Source organism: Lampetra fluviatilis, chromosome 4, assembly GCF_964198595.1.
Source record: "Lampetra fluviatilis chromosome 4, kcLamFluv1.1, whole genome shotgun sequence".
Taxonomy (NCBI): Eukaryota; Metazoa; Chordata; class Hyperoartia; order Petromyzontiformes; family Petromyzontidae; genus Lampetra; species Lampetra fluviatilis.
In genome coordinates this window covers 17,892,180-17,906,028 of record NC_136278.1, presented here as the reverse complement: position 1 = coordinate 17,906,028, position 13,849 = coordinate 17,892,180, and positions in this window count along the sequence as shown.

The following is a 13,849-nucleotide window of genomic DNA, read 5'->3' as shown; positions in this document are numbered from 1 at the left end:
AAGAATATAATCCATTTCAACCAGCACAATCCTACTGGTGTAATCATCAGTAAAACGCCATAATCAGGTTTCTTTGCCAAGCAGGCATGATAAAGGTGCCGGTTGCCTCGAACCGGTCATTTGACGCAATATCCAAAGCTGTCGTCTCCCTGTTGCCATGCACCAGTGGCAACCGAAGGAGGAGTCTTTAAGAACCAGGACTCTTAGACTGGTGTAATCCATCGGGAATCCAGCCTTCTCAAGCTTATCCATGTATCGATGCCGAAGGTTTACTTCATCCAGTTGCCATGCATCTTAGGCAACAAGGAGTGGAGTCTGTAACCACCAGGACTCCTCAACTGGTATATTCCATCGTGGATCTAGCCCCCACGAGCTGAACCCTGGAAAGATTTCATCTCCCAGTTACCGGGTTCGGGTACAGAGTCAGTGAATGCCAGGACTCAGGGGACGGGGTAGGGGACGGGGTGGGGGACGGGGTGGGGGACGGGGTGGGGGACGGGGTGGGGGACGGGGTGGGGGACGGGGTGGGGGACGGGGTGGGGGACGGGGTGGGGGACGGGGTGGGGGACGGGGTGGGGGACGGGGTGGGGGACAGAGTCAGTGAATACCAGGACTCAGTTACTGGGGTAGGGGACGGGGTCAGGGTCGGGTACAGAGTGAAATATAGCCATCACCCTGTCGCCAGCAGGGACATCAAACTGGGATCACACCACTTGCCAGAGAGTGTCTATGGCTGGTCATAGATTGTGTAATTTCCACAGAACATCCTCAGGATGTCAAGAGAGAAAAGCAATGTTCTGCGAGAAATCATCTTCGCCAGGACAGAAATTTGGGGGCTGGTCAGGCCCAGGGAGGTTAATAATAATAATAGTTCAATTTGTAACGCGCGCAAATTTGCAGACGTAGTGGCCGCAACTCAGAGGCGCGGAGCCAAGCTCAGAGTCGCTCAAAAGCACGATTGTAGAGGTGAGTTTTTAAGTCTCTCTTGAAGGAGGCGTTTGAGGTGATGCTGCGAATGTGCAGAGGGATATCGTTCCAGAATGTTGGGGCTGCCACCGAGAAGCGGCGCATAGACATGACCATCCTGGATCTTGGTATCAAGAGGAGGTCGTGAGTCGCGCTGCGCAGGCATCTGCCGTGTGCTGAGCTGCAAGTTGTCAGTAATGAAGAAAAATACGTCGGGCAGGCGGATATGAAGGCGTTGTGGCAGAGGCAGGCGATCTTGTATATGACCCTACTGGCGATGGGGAGCCAGTTGAGAGCACGGAGACAAGCTAGTGAGTCGAGACGGGGATGAGTGTGGGCAATGACGACGCGTGCTAGGTTATGTTGTAGTCTTTGAAGTTTCTTTAGGTTGCCAGCGGAGGTCCGGACTAGGACGGAGTTGCAATAGTCAAGGCGAGACGAGAAGACGTATGTGTCTAAGAGCCTTCAGGTGAAAGTTACATAAGCTGATGATATGGTTGGTTTGACGGTCGAAGGATAAAGTTGAATCTAGGATGACACCGAGGTAGCTGAAGTGGTCGGTAAACTTGATGCTGTGACTGAAGATGTGTATGTGTGTGGGGAGTGCTGCTGAATTGAGACGATGCTTGGTACCTAACATGATGGCCACTGACTTTTTCGGATTAAGGGCTAGGTTGTGTGCAGTGAACCATTGTTGCACGGCGGTGGTACATTCCGAGAGCCTCTCAAATCCAGATGCATTGCTAGAATCGATGGCGGTGAATAGAATCGTGTCATCCGCGTATGAGTGATGCTTAACACCGAAGCTTGCAATGAGCCGGCCGATCGGGGAAGTGTAGGCTGTGAAGAGCAGGGGACCTAGAACAGAGCCCTGGGGAACCCCGCATAATGCTGTTGTTTCAGGCGATGTGGACATGCCCACCCTGACTGAAGATTGCCGGTCAGAAAGGTACGAAACTATCCACTTAAGTGCTGAGCCGCATATACCGAAGTCGGATTTCAGGAGGGAAGTAAGGAGCGAATGGTTGATGGTGTCGAAGGCTGACGAAATGTCCAGACTTACAAGTGCAACAGTTGAGCCGGAATCAATGATCGTTAAAATGTCATCGAGCACTCTAGTGAGTGCTGTTTCTGTGGAATAGTTTTGACGGTAAGCTGACTGGAAGCAGCAGTAGTTTTCGGAGGAGGTGATGTGTGGTTTTAGCTGGGCGAGGGCTAGTCGTTCAAGGAGTTTAGAGAGGTTCGAGAGGTTAGTGATGGGACGATAACTAGATGGGTCATCCGGATCTAGACTTGGTTTCTTTAACAAGGGAGAAACCAGGCCATGTTTTAGGTTGGACGGAAAACACCCTGAAGAGAAGGAGGCATTTGCGATGTTCCTGATCATGATGGCGAGTTCTGGAGCGCATTTCTTGAACAAGGGACCTGGGAGCACGTCGAGTGGAGATGACTTCAAATGAAGTGATTAAATTAAAGAGAAAACGTCTTTTGTAGACACCGGCTTTAGCGTAATTAGAAGAGTGTCTGGGTTAGTGCTTACAATTTTAGGTACCATGAGCGGGGTACAATGGTGCGATGTGTCGGTAGACGTGCACGAGTTTGCGACGGTGATTAGCTTGTTGGTGAAGTAAGTATTAAAAGAGGTGGCAAGTTTCAGTGAGGCAAGGGGATCGCTAAGGTGAGGGACCATGGTGCTACCAGGATGTAGAAGATCTTTGAGGGTTTTCCATAGAATGCGCGGTTTTCCGGTTGCTTTTTTGATGCGTTCTTCAATGTAGGAGGAACGTGAGACTAGAATCAGTTTGTTAGTTTTCCTGCAGGCGACTCTGTAAGCAAGTCGATCAGCAGGTAGACCACTGCGGGATGCGATACTTTCAAGGCGCCTCCTGGTTCGCTTAGCAATGATGGCATCTCTTGAGAGCCAGTGAGTGTCGTGGGAAGACTGCCTAGCGGTTCGTGATTTTAAAGGAGCTAGTTTGTCCAGCGCCACCCTCATGTCAGCTTCTAGTTGGAGAGCGCAGACGGTTGGATCCGATGATGGGGATAACATTGAAAGCGAATTTGCAAGGAGGTGACGAAAAGCAGAAAATTCGATACCCTTAAAATTACGCAAGTTGCGGGTGAATTTGATGGTGATTGGTTTAGGAAATTGGAGGGAAGAAAGTATGAGGCGGTGGTCGGAGTAACCAGTTTGGAAAACTCCCAGTGCAGTGATGCGTCGGTGCTGGTCAGGTTCCAGAACCAGGTCGAGCATGCTGTCAACATTTGTTGACGAAGCTCTGGTGGGGCCTGAGTTTGTGATGACCAGGTTATGGCAGGCCAAAGTTGACTCAAGGTGACTATCGATGGAGGCTGGGGTATTGCCGGGGCAATTAAAGTCACCTGTAAGCACGAGCCTGTGAGATGGGTTAGGAATCAGATATAGGAATTCCGAAAGCTCGTTTAAGAAGGTGTTGATGCTGCCATCTGGAGGGCGATAGATGGATATGATGGAAAAGCACTCGTTAGTAGTAAGGGATACGGACTGGACCTCGAAGGTGGCGGGAGCCATCGGTATATAGAGCTCTTTAATTTTCAAGTGTGCATTGTAAACGACCGCCAAGCCACCACCCCGCTGGTTAGTTGCGCGAGATTTATGAAGAACCTTGTATCCTGGGGGCGCAACATCCAGAGAGATGGCTGGCGGGGAGTCTTGCCTGCACCAGGTCTCAGTGATGAGCAAAAGGTCGATGTGGTAGTCCGAGATGGTATCGTGAATCAGGGCTGATTTGTTAGTGATGGAGCGTGCGTTGAGTAGGCCGAGGCGGATGTGTGAAGGTAGATGTGAAGATCCGTGCAGGTGAGGCGTCGAGGGAATAGAGGAGTTGGCACCTCATTGTTCTCAAGAGGCCACTTTCCTCTTGCCCCTACCGTGAATCCATAGAATGTGATCCTATTGGCTTTCGTAAGCTATTTGACCTGGTCACGCAGGGGGGTATAATATGCAACCTCATCAGCGGCCGCTTCGGACAAGGTTTTACTCGAGAGCTCGAACCAGATGGTGACATCAATGACAAGCGCTTCTTCACCCCTTGTGAACACGAGGTCTGGTTTCCGTAGTTTTCCGGTATCAGATCTCAGGCGTGGCTCTTTGTAATCTCACCAGCCCAGACGCGTCGCTTCATTTGCAAGGATGTCGCTAATCTTATTATGCCGCGCAATCCTTCCTTTTTGGCCGGCAGGACATTGACCAAGAATGTGCGAGAGAGACTCCAGTCTGGAAGAGCATTTCCTGCAGGAGTGTAGGGCACCCTCTCTGACCCTGTTCAAGCTCTCTCTTGTTGGGTATAGATTAGATCTTAATTGCAACGCAGCACTATAGTAACACTGTTGGAGGCCACCTCGTGTCCCCAGCCACGTATTACTAACTTTGTCCTGTGCAAAATTTTCGACACCCACTCCTTGCACTGGTTTCTCGCACCATCTCTGGAATTCAAGCAGCCACCAGTTACATGCTTTAGGGTACACTGGCTCTTTGGAAGTCAGGTCTGTGAAAATGAATGGAGGAATGGCGTCACATTCACCCCCCGCCCGTATCCACAGGTTCTTGAACTCTTCCTCCACGCCCTGCGAGGACACTTTACTACGCACCATAGCGTCTGAGGAGTTGGCAATGTGCTGCAGCCTTCTCACCTGAACGGAAGGGATCATATTTTCCAATTTCATGATGGCATGGCATCCATCTCGAGCTCTGGCACACAGCAGCCCGTCGCATGTAGAAGCTGGAAGATGAAGCCAACCCTTAATCGCGTTTCTTATTGCTTGGTCCATAATTCACAAAGTGGACGGTTTGCAATCTGCATGGTCACCTGGATATATTAATCTGGGGAGGGCGTAGGCATTGAGAAGCTCCACCTTCTGAGTCGGTTTCAGAGGCGCCTCATCAATTTTTGAAATCCAGCTCTTTGGTTGGACAGTTAAGTCTGGCAGTAGAATGCCAGTACAAGGGCTGATTTTCAGGCCAAGGTATTTTGCGGATTAATCAGGTTTAACCATGTGGACTCGCACCTCTGCTATGGTCCACAGGTCACAGTTGTTCACCGTATATGAATCTTTCGTGGGGTTCAGCATGAAACCCTGACATTTACTGGCTTGAATCTCCAGCCCTGATAGTCTGAAAAAGGATTCAAGGATGGTGATATTGGTGGCCATTCCCTCCCATGAGTCACTCATCAACACCAGGTTATCTGCAAATGCAAGCGAAGTTACACGATCAGTTTCAATCGGGTACCCAACTCCGTGCGTTTCCAAGGCGCATAACAGAGGGTCCATTGCAAGATTAAATAGCAGAGGAGACATTGGATCACCCTGCTTTACACCAACTCGGATGTTGATTTCAAGACTCGAGATATAATTATTTTTAAAAGAGGTCGTGCACTGATCACAGGCGTTTTGAATGATATTAATCATGTGTTCGTCCACTTTCTTGTGCCTTAGTACCCATATAATGTGGGCATGGGACACAGAGTCAAATTCCTTAGCCATATCAATGAATACTACTGCCAACGGTGTGTGCGTTTTCTTGGCATGTTTGATAAGGTTTTGGAGTACCTTAAGGTTTTCTGAGCAGCCTGGTGCAGCAATAAACCCACGTTGTTGTGGGTTTAGTGGACAGGCACGTTCTAGGCACACAGTGAGGATCCTGGAGGACAATCTCAAGATTATGGAGCCAATCGTTATCGGTCTCCAGTTTCCCAGCTTCTTCAGCAAATCCTCATTCATAACCTTGGGGATAAGAATAGACTTGTTCTTTTTCAGGTCTCTGGGCATTACGCCTGTAACCAACCAAGCATTGAACAGGGCTGCCAGTATCCGTCCCTCTGGATCTGCAGCGACGATTGCAGCCCTAGTCAAGCCATCTGGTCCTGGTGCTGAGGATGGTTTAATGGCACAAATGCCTGCCACGACCTCTTCCACCGAAATCAGGGATTCAAAGCAATCATTGTTCGCCACATTCAAAGACTTAAATTGGCCCAGGCCATTGAAAGACAACACCTTCTCCCACTTATCACGGTAAAAACCGTAAATTTCTGTGATAGGAATCCAGCACTCCTGTCGTTCCGTGCCATCAAGGATCAAAGAGGCCAATTGAAAGTGTTTTTTGAAAAACAGCTTCTGATGTTTCATGTAGCTGCTTCTCTTTCCCGCTCTCTTTTTCATCCATGACCTTGCAGGCATCACCCTGGGTCTGATAAAATCTTTCTTGGTTTTTGAACAAATACCTTTGATTTTTCCCGATCTCATCGGTCGAAACATTAACTCTGTTGCATTGTCAACGAGGTCATCCTGCTGACCTTCACTCTGTAACCAGGCCCTTATCACCTCAACTGCTGGCCTTTCTAGTTGTCTGATAGTCTCATTCATAAGCATCTCCACTGCTAGAACGAGTTTGGCCCTAGCACCCAATGTAATATCTGGTGAGGGTGACAAGGTCTTGAGGAGCCCGGAGACAATGTTTAGAGTCTGTGACTTGAGAGCCCCCATCTTTTTGATAAAGCATTGTCTCTTGTCCGACATTTGCTTATTGGTCTTTGATACAAGCACTGCTGCAACGAGTTTATTAATGTTCTTTTTCCCCTGAAACTGCAATTATAATCGGGCCAGCTGTCCCTCTTCCTCCAGTGACCAGCAGCTCCGATGTGCCCCTCTCTGCGAGGTATCCTTCATCACTGCTTTAATCCTCTCTTCAATTCACACTTTTGGGTGTGCATGCCTCTTGTGCTGCGAAAGGCCAATTAAAGACCCAAAGCGTGACTGGCAACACTCACAACCCCACGGTAGGCTTTCATCGGTTAACTTTCTTCCTCCACATTTGGGGACATGGTAAGATATTGAACGGTAGTTTGAATTAGTCTTGTCACACTTTGAGCACTTAAACACAAGCGGTGTTTCTCTGTGTTTGATGATAAAGTGCGCTACAAGATTAGACGCTTTGCCCAGATGTTGTTTGCAGATATTGCTATCTCGGCCTCGCTGTGCGCTGCGTTCCAGAGCTAGCTGAGTAGATAACCTCGCGTCTCCAATAAACCCTCAGAGCCAGGGTGAACATCTGACTCCGAACGTCATTTATTGAAATTGAACGAGAGAGATAAAACTGGTAAGAAAACAGCACAGATACAGCATCTGTTAATACCCAGAAACACCAACACAATGAATAAACACCTCAGCATCATAACATTGTCTTATGAATGAGACATTTTGTTATTGCAAGTTTGAATCCACTTACTCGATTACGGGTAACAGTCAAAACAAGGCAAGCTGTAGGCTTTATTGTCAACTAGGCCCCACATTCATCATAACAATTTAACAGCATTATAAAGGTCCTAACATTATAACAGTATTATAAAGGTCCTTATAACATTATAGCAACATTGCCAATATAAGAACACAAACGAACTTGCAGACAATGCTTCCCAAAGTCCCACAACGGACAACTGCGGCTGGCTTCACGGGGCCGCGATGTGTGCCGCCATCTTGAATTATGTCTGTAATGGCCGACGCCCGCGTGGTTCAGCGGAAATCTAAAATCGCAACTTCCTGGTGACGTGACCACCCCCTGGTTCAAAAACAGGAAATTCCTGTGTACACACGCCCCACATCTGCCGTGAGGCAAGACACTTGCCATGAGGCAGAACAATCGCAGATAGTTTCCAAACGAGATAGAAGAACCGTGACAGATCCCTTCTTGGTGTCAACAGGATACTTTTCAAGCACGGGTTCCTCTACCGACAGATCAAGGAGGGGCTCGTCTGTACTGTCGTCGTCTTCCGACGTGTCCTCAGGCTCGAATAGACTGCCGATTTGCTCATAATAATCCAAATTCACCTTCTCCTCTTCCTTATTCAAGGAAGAGTTATGGAAAGTGATGGATGGTATCATGGTCATTTCCTGACTCAGTTTGGACATCTTAGGTTTAGCAACTTCAGATGCCCAGTGGACATCGTCATCCTGTGTCTGGGTTGATACCGAGACAAACAAGAGCTTCATGGGACGCTGTCGCCATGAGCTCTCGGTGTTGCATAGGTCAATTTTCGTGGGTCTCACTATAATGGATGGATCGCCAACCCGATTGCTATCCATAGCACGTTGTTTTGCCAGGTCTCGTGCCAACTGGCTTAAGAACTTAAATTTTTCTTTCATAAGAGGTGTTTTTGGCCTCGAGTAATCTTGCACACCGGCCTCAGTGCAGGATAGGAGATGGAATCGGTGCATTAACCTTGTTGGCCATCGTCAAGAGAATTAACTCAAGACAATGTTACCGGCGGGACCACGTGGAGGTCAAGGCCACTATGACTCTTGTTCCTTTCCCACGGGAATGCACCTAAGCTTAACCCTTAAGAGAGTCATAGTTACTCCCGGATACTACCAAAGATTTGTCCATGAAGCCATCCAGATATACAAACATAGACACAACTTCAACCGAGAGGATGGTTTTAAATTAAGCAATCATTGGAAAGATGTCATCAACCAAGTCAAACTTTAACTGCCTCATAATTGTACAGCCATATCCATTTCTTGCAGTTTTTTTACTCCCAGCCTGATACACCACCATTACTCGTCGGGCAGGCATGGCACATGTGTACAAACTCCCCTCCCCTGACATCATCTATCGGATTAACTCATGCTAATCCGGTGGACTCCTCCCCCCTCCTAACACCCTATATAAACACTAGCGGTAAGTACCCGGCGTTGCTCGGGCGAAAAGGCAGACACACACATGAACTTACACACAGACATGGACCCACACATAGAAACCGATCGACTTACACGCACACAAACACATATGGACTCACACACACAGACATCGACTTTAGGGACACACATGTAGTTTGTGCACACGAACATAATTGTAATATAATGCAACTTATTAGTTTCATAATAGTAAACAATGAAGCAGAGTTGTTATGTGCACACAAACATCATTGTAATATTTGTAAACTTATTTGTTTAATAATAGTAAACAATAAACCTGAGTTATTCGCGAAAGATGCAATAAAATTCTACTTTACATTGGCGTGGTGACGCCTCGTCCCGTGCAGAGCCTGCGGCCTCGCCTAGATTGGCAAGCCGGAGGAGGTGAGAGATTGCCAGGCTGCGGGCTGGGCCGCTACCCCCGCCCCCCCCACCATCCTCCCGCCCGAGGCAGAATAATACTATGTAAACGCTTTAATAATATTAAATTAATATCTAAGGACTTTATAGCAGTAACTGCACGCATTGGGGGGGGGGGGGGGTGGAAGAGGACATGACACTGTGAAGAGAAATCGGCAGCGTGATGTGTATATTTATTCCATGTTAAACGCGTAAAATAAAATGTCCCCCGTGAGCTGGAGCGAACGCGCATCACTTGGCAGGGTCCGCCCCGCCCAGGCAATTGTCGTGAGTTGGTACGGTCGATGTCGCGCAATAAGTAAATAATAAAAATAAGAATGCCACTAATTCGTTAATTAAACGACTTGAAATTTTACGGACGTGAAAACGCAATAGCCTATTCCCACCACAGGGCTTAGGGCGTGCCGGCTGCCAAATTATTTCGGCCTTAAACCCCACCGTCCGAGAGCCAAATCCCTCGCAAGCGCGCGCGCGCGTAGACTTTTATAGATAAGAAAAAAGAAAAGATGTTGTCTCGTATTAACTCTCTTCCGACGCCTCAGTAATTTTGCTGGAGCAGTCAACACCTGATGACGGTTGCTTGTGTTGCTTCCGACACGTCGTGATTAAATTTTATTTTGTTTTTAATTTATTTTATATTTTTTACCTACGTGACTTTACCGAAAAAACTAAAGAGTACGCATGTTGATTCTAAATGTGGAAGGAAAACCCGTAGAACCTGATGTTAAATTCACGCGAACACGGGGAGAACACGCAAACTCCAAATATACAGGTGTCAGGATTGTAAAAGAACCCACGACCTCCTGTATACCCGGCGAGGTAGTTAACATCTCACCACCATGGCGCCCTGTTGTAGGAAGTTGGGGACAAGGAGACTAGGTGAGGGCATTACAAAGTAGAGCCGTGCGAGGAGAGAAGCATAAATATAAGTGAACTGACCTGCAGTGTGGTGAGTGGGTGGGTGGTTGAGTGAGTTGGGTGGGTGTTTGTGTGGGTGGATGGTTGGGTGAGTGGGTGGTTGTGTGGATGGGTGGTTGTGTGGATGGGTGGTTGGGTGAGTGGATGGTTGGGTGAGTGGGTGGTTGGGTGAGTGAGATATTGAGACCTGCAGTGTGCTGGTTGAACGCAGTGTAGATGAGATAAAATGGTCTGGATGGCTGAACCCTTAACACGGCTGGAGGAATCGCCGAGTGGAGTTCACGGAAACAGTAACCCAGGTAGTAGTAGTAGCAGCGATATAAGAGTGATAAGGAGGTGGCTGACCACTGGTGAGCTAATTAGAATGATCGCAATCGGCACAACAGCCCAGCCGGGCCGGTCGTGCTCACACACGCGTGATGGAAGCCCTGCAGGAAGCCCCTCGGCAGACTCGAGCAACTTCACCGCGTCTACTTCAGATGCCAACGGGGCCGTGGATGTGCATAGCTGGCGGTCGCGCATCTCGAACATTCACCACCGTTGCACCTACACACGGAAACTTATTCGACAATCGCGAACACGAGACATCGGCAACATTGCACCCGTGGTGCTGCTCCTTTGTTGGTTACGCGAGGCCGCACGACGGCGGTGTGCACGGGGGTGGGGGGAGGTCACCATAAGCCGCGGCGCGCTAACCAAGTCTGGCCCCAACAGCTTGAGCAAGGCAGCAAACAACAGCAGTCTCAGACCACAGCAAAACAACAACACAACAGTCTCAATAAAATTGCACGTTCAAATTGAACTACAGGCAGCCCTAGACTTAAGACGACCCGACTTACGAACAACCGCACTTACGAATCAACTTCCGTGAGATGTGTGTGCATGTGTGCGCCCCCGCGTGTGTGTGTGTGGGGAGCGGTGGTTCCACGGTTAGCGCATTCCCCTAGGTCGACTCAGCCTCAAATGAATACCTGGAGCGGTGTGTAAACATCGCCACTGGAGAGACAAAGGCGGTCGGGTGTGGTGCTGGCCACCCACCCCGGCGTGTGCTGTGCCGGCCTTCATAAGCGCTGCTCGCTTATAGCACTTGCCCCGTAAGTCTGTAAAGGCTACACGGGGGATCGTTGTTCTTGGTATATGTGTGTGCGTGCCCACGTGTGTGCGTGTGTGCCCCCGTGTGTGTGCCCCACTGTGTGCGTGCCAGCGTGTGTGCCCCCCACCCCCACCGTGTGCGCGTGCAATTGTGACGACTCATTGCGCCCCTTCCGACAGGCGAGCCAGCATGAGGGCTCGAGGTAAGACGAAAATAAAACCGATTTTTGTAGTATTTCTTTCATGTCATGTTTTATTTACTATACTCTACGGTATTTAATTGACAGTGTTGCATAAAAATGTACAATATTTCTTACTATGAGTTTAACGATGCTTCTGTGATGCCACCGCCACGGAGCCGATCGGCGGGTGCCCCCACCTACGATCTCGCCGCCCCGAGCGGCGAGGCCGACGCTGCTTCCCCCTCACCACCCCCCACCTAAACACACACTCACGCATTTTCCCCACACATAGAGCGCGAGAAGAGATCCCCTGGCTGACAGGTTTTAACCTGGAGGCCCTCGTATAGGGATAATCTTCACGGTTTCCTGCGGCCAGGGAATTAGACGGTCTCCTCCGACGCTAACGCACACCGCGGCGTCGTGACTCGAGTGGAAATTACATGGTCACGACGGGGCTGTCCCGCCACCACGGTTGAAACGCACCACCCACACACACGTATCGACAAGGCAGACGGGCCCGCAGCCACGAAAGAAGGGAGAGGCCAGAGGTGGGGGGGCGGCTGATTGGCAGAACAAAGGCGTCATGGACCGCCGCCAGCGCCGCAGTCAAGCCAGCAAACTCATTGTTAGGGAAACCTTGGAATGCGGCTGATTAGCGGGGACGATGTGCGCAGGGACCGTCGCAACGCAGCGGCCGCAGCGAACCTTTGTTACGGACACCGCGGGGCTGATCGGCATAACAAAAGGCGCCGCGGGCGTGGATGGGCTCATTGTTAGAGCAATCGGGAATGGGGCTGAACGAGCGTGGCGACCTGATTGGCCGAGAAGGCGCTCGGGTCGGCACTCTTTGATGTAGATGGGGGATAAAAAGGGGACGCAGAGAGGTAAACGTTCTCTTACTCCAAAAAGTCAGCACGCATGACGGCTTCCAGCTCGGCCACCCAAACGTCCGTGAGACGCATCGAGGTGAGCAGCGAGGAGACCAACGGAACGCCAAGCGCATCAAACCGTGAGTAAAGAGGTAAAAGCGTATCATAAGTAGATACATCGGGAATAGACCCTTGGGCTTTAGCGTAGGTCAGCCTTGTCGATCCACACTGATTTAACAGCAAATCGCAGGTAGCCGATAATAAATCATTAATAACTAATCGTAACCTCGTGTGGTCTCTATGAGAAGTGTGAACGCGTGCGGGGCTGTGTGTACGGACGCTCACAGCGTGTGTAATCAGTGCTCCACAGGTGTGCGCTCGTAACGTGGGAATTCGGTGTTGAGACCAGTGCTGCGTGGGGCTGTGTAAAGAGGGAGTGTGAACGTGCGCGGTGCTGTGTGTACGGACGCTCACAGCGTGTGTAATCAGTGCTCCACAGTGTTCGTGGTACTCCACCTAGACGCTCGTGCCCACGGTGGTGGCTAGGGCGTCGTACCTACAGATCACTCGCCACTGGGAGACGGTGCTGCTTCTCGGACGTTGCAGGCGTTTTGGAAGTTTTGGTATCGGTTTGAATAAAATATTGTGTGTATGTTGAGCGTCTTTTTCACCGTACGTAGCCAGCCGCGCTAATTGAAGGTGTGAGGGAAATGCAACAAACTAAACAAAAAGCAGTTCGAAAGAAAATAGTTTCCAATCTACACGATTGAAAGGTCCATAGCTCCAGTGGCTTCCTAATATAGGAAGAGCGTTCCAGACGGTCGCAGGAGCACATCTGAAAGCGCCGCGCGATGCGGTGACCATCTTTGTTCGACGGTGAGCCACAAGCTGCTCCTTGGGAATGGATGATTTGGTAATGGCCACTGTAGTCTTGAGTTCTACTGGGTGGATCGGCTGGTCTCATTTACATTCAAGGGAGGTGCCCTCATTCATTACATCTCTGATTTTGTTTCCATAATCCACACGGGACATCACAACTGGATCAGCGTTTGACAGTGGCGAAAGTGAGAATGCTTTTTCATTAAATTTATCCCAGCGTTTTTGACTCTGTCAAAGCAACATTTGTTTTTTGGCAATTTACTGTTTTCAATTACTTTGGTGACCTCATGGCACGTTATCTCAGCCTGGTTAAGTGATAAGATTCCTTTCTGCTGATTCCACCTCTGCGCTGATCTCATACTCCGAAATTTCACGTGGGGCAAGAAAAAATAAAAATCGCTTTTTTGTAACTAGAATTTCGGCGGGCTGTGGCCACCTTATTCCAGCTCCTGTGGAGGGCTTCTCGGCGCTCCGCACCTCGCCTGTCACCCCCACTGATGTCGTCTTCTACCCCCCCCCCCCCCCATGTATACAGATACCACTGACTCTATTGTATGTAGGATGTGTAGGTATATATGCCTACAAAGCCTACAGATTACGTTGTATGTAGGGCGTGTAGGTATATATGCCTATAAAGCCTACAGATACCTCAGATTATGTTGTATGTAGGGTGTGTAGCTATATATGGCAACAGATACTACTGATTATTGTATGTAAGGTGTGTAGGTATATATTCCTATACACTCTACAGATACTACTGACTCTATTGTATTCACTACTACGATGCTGTCA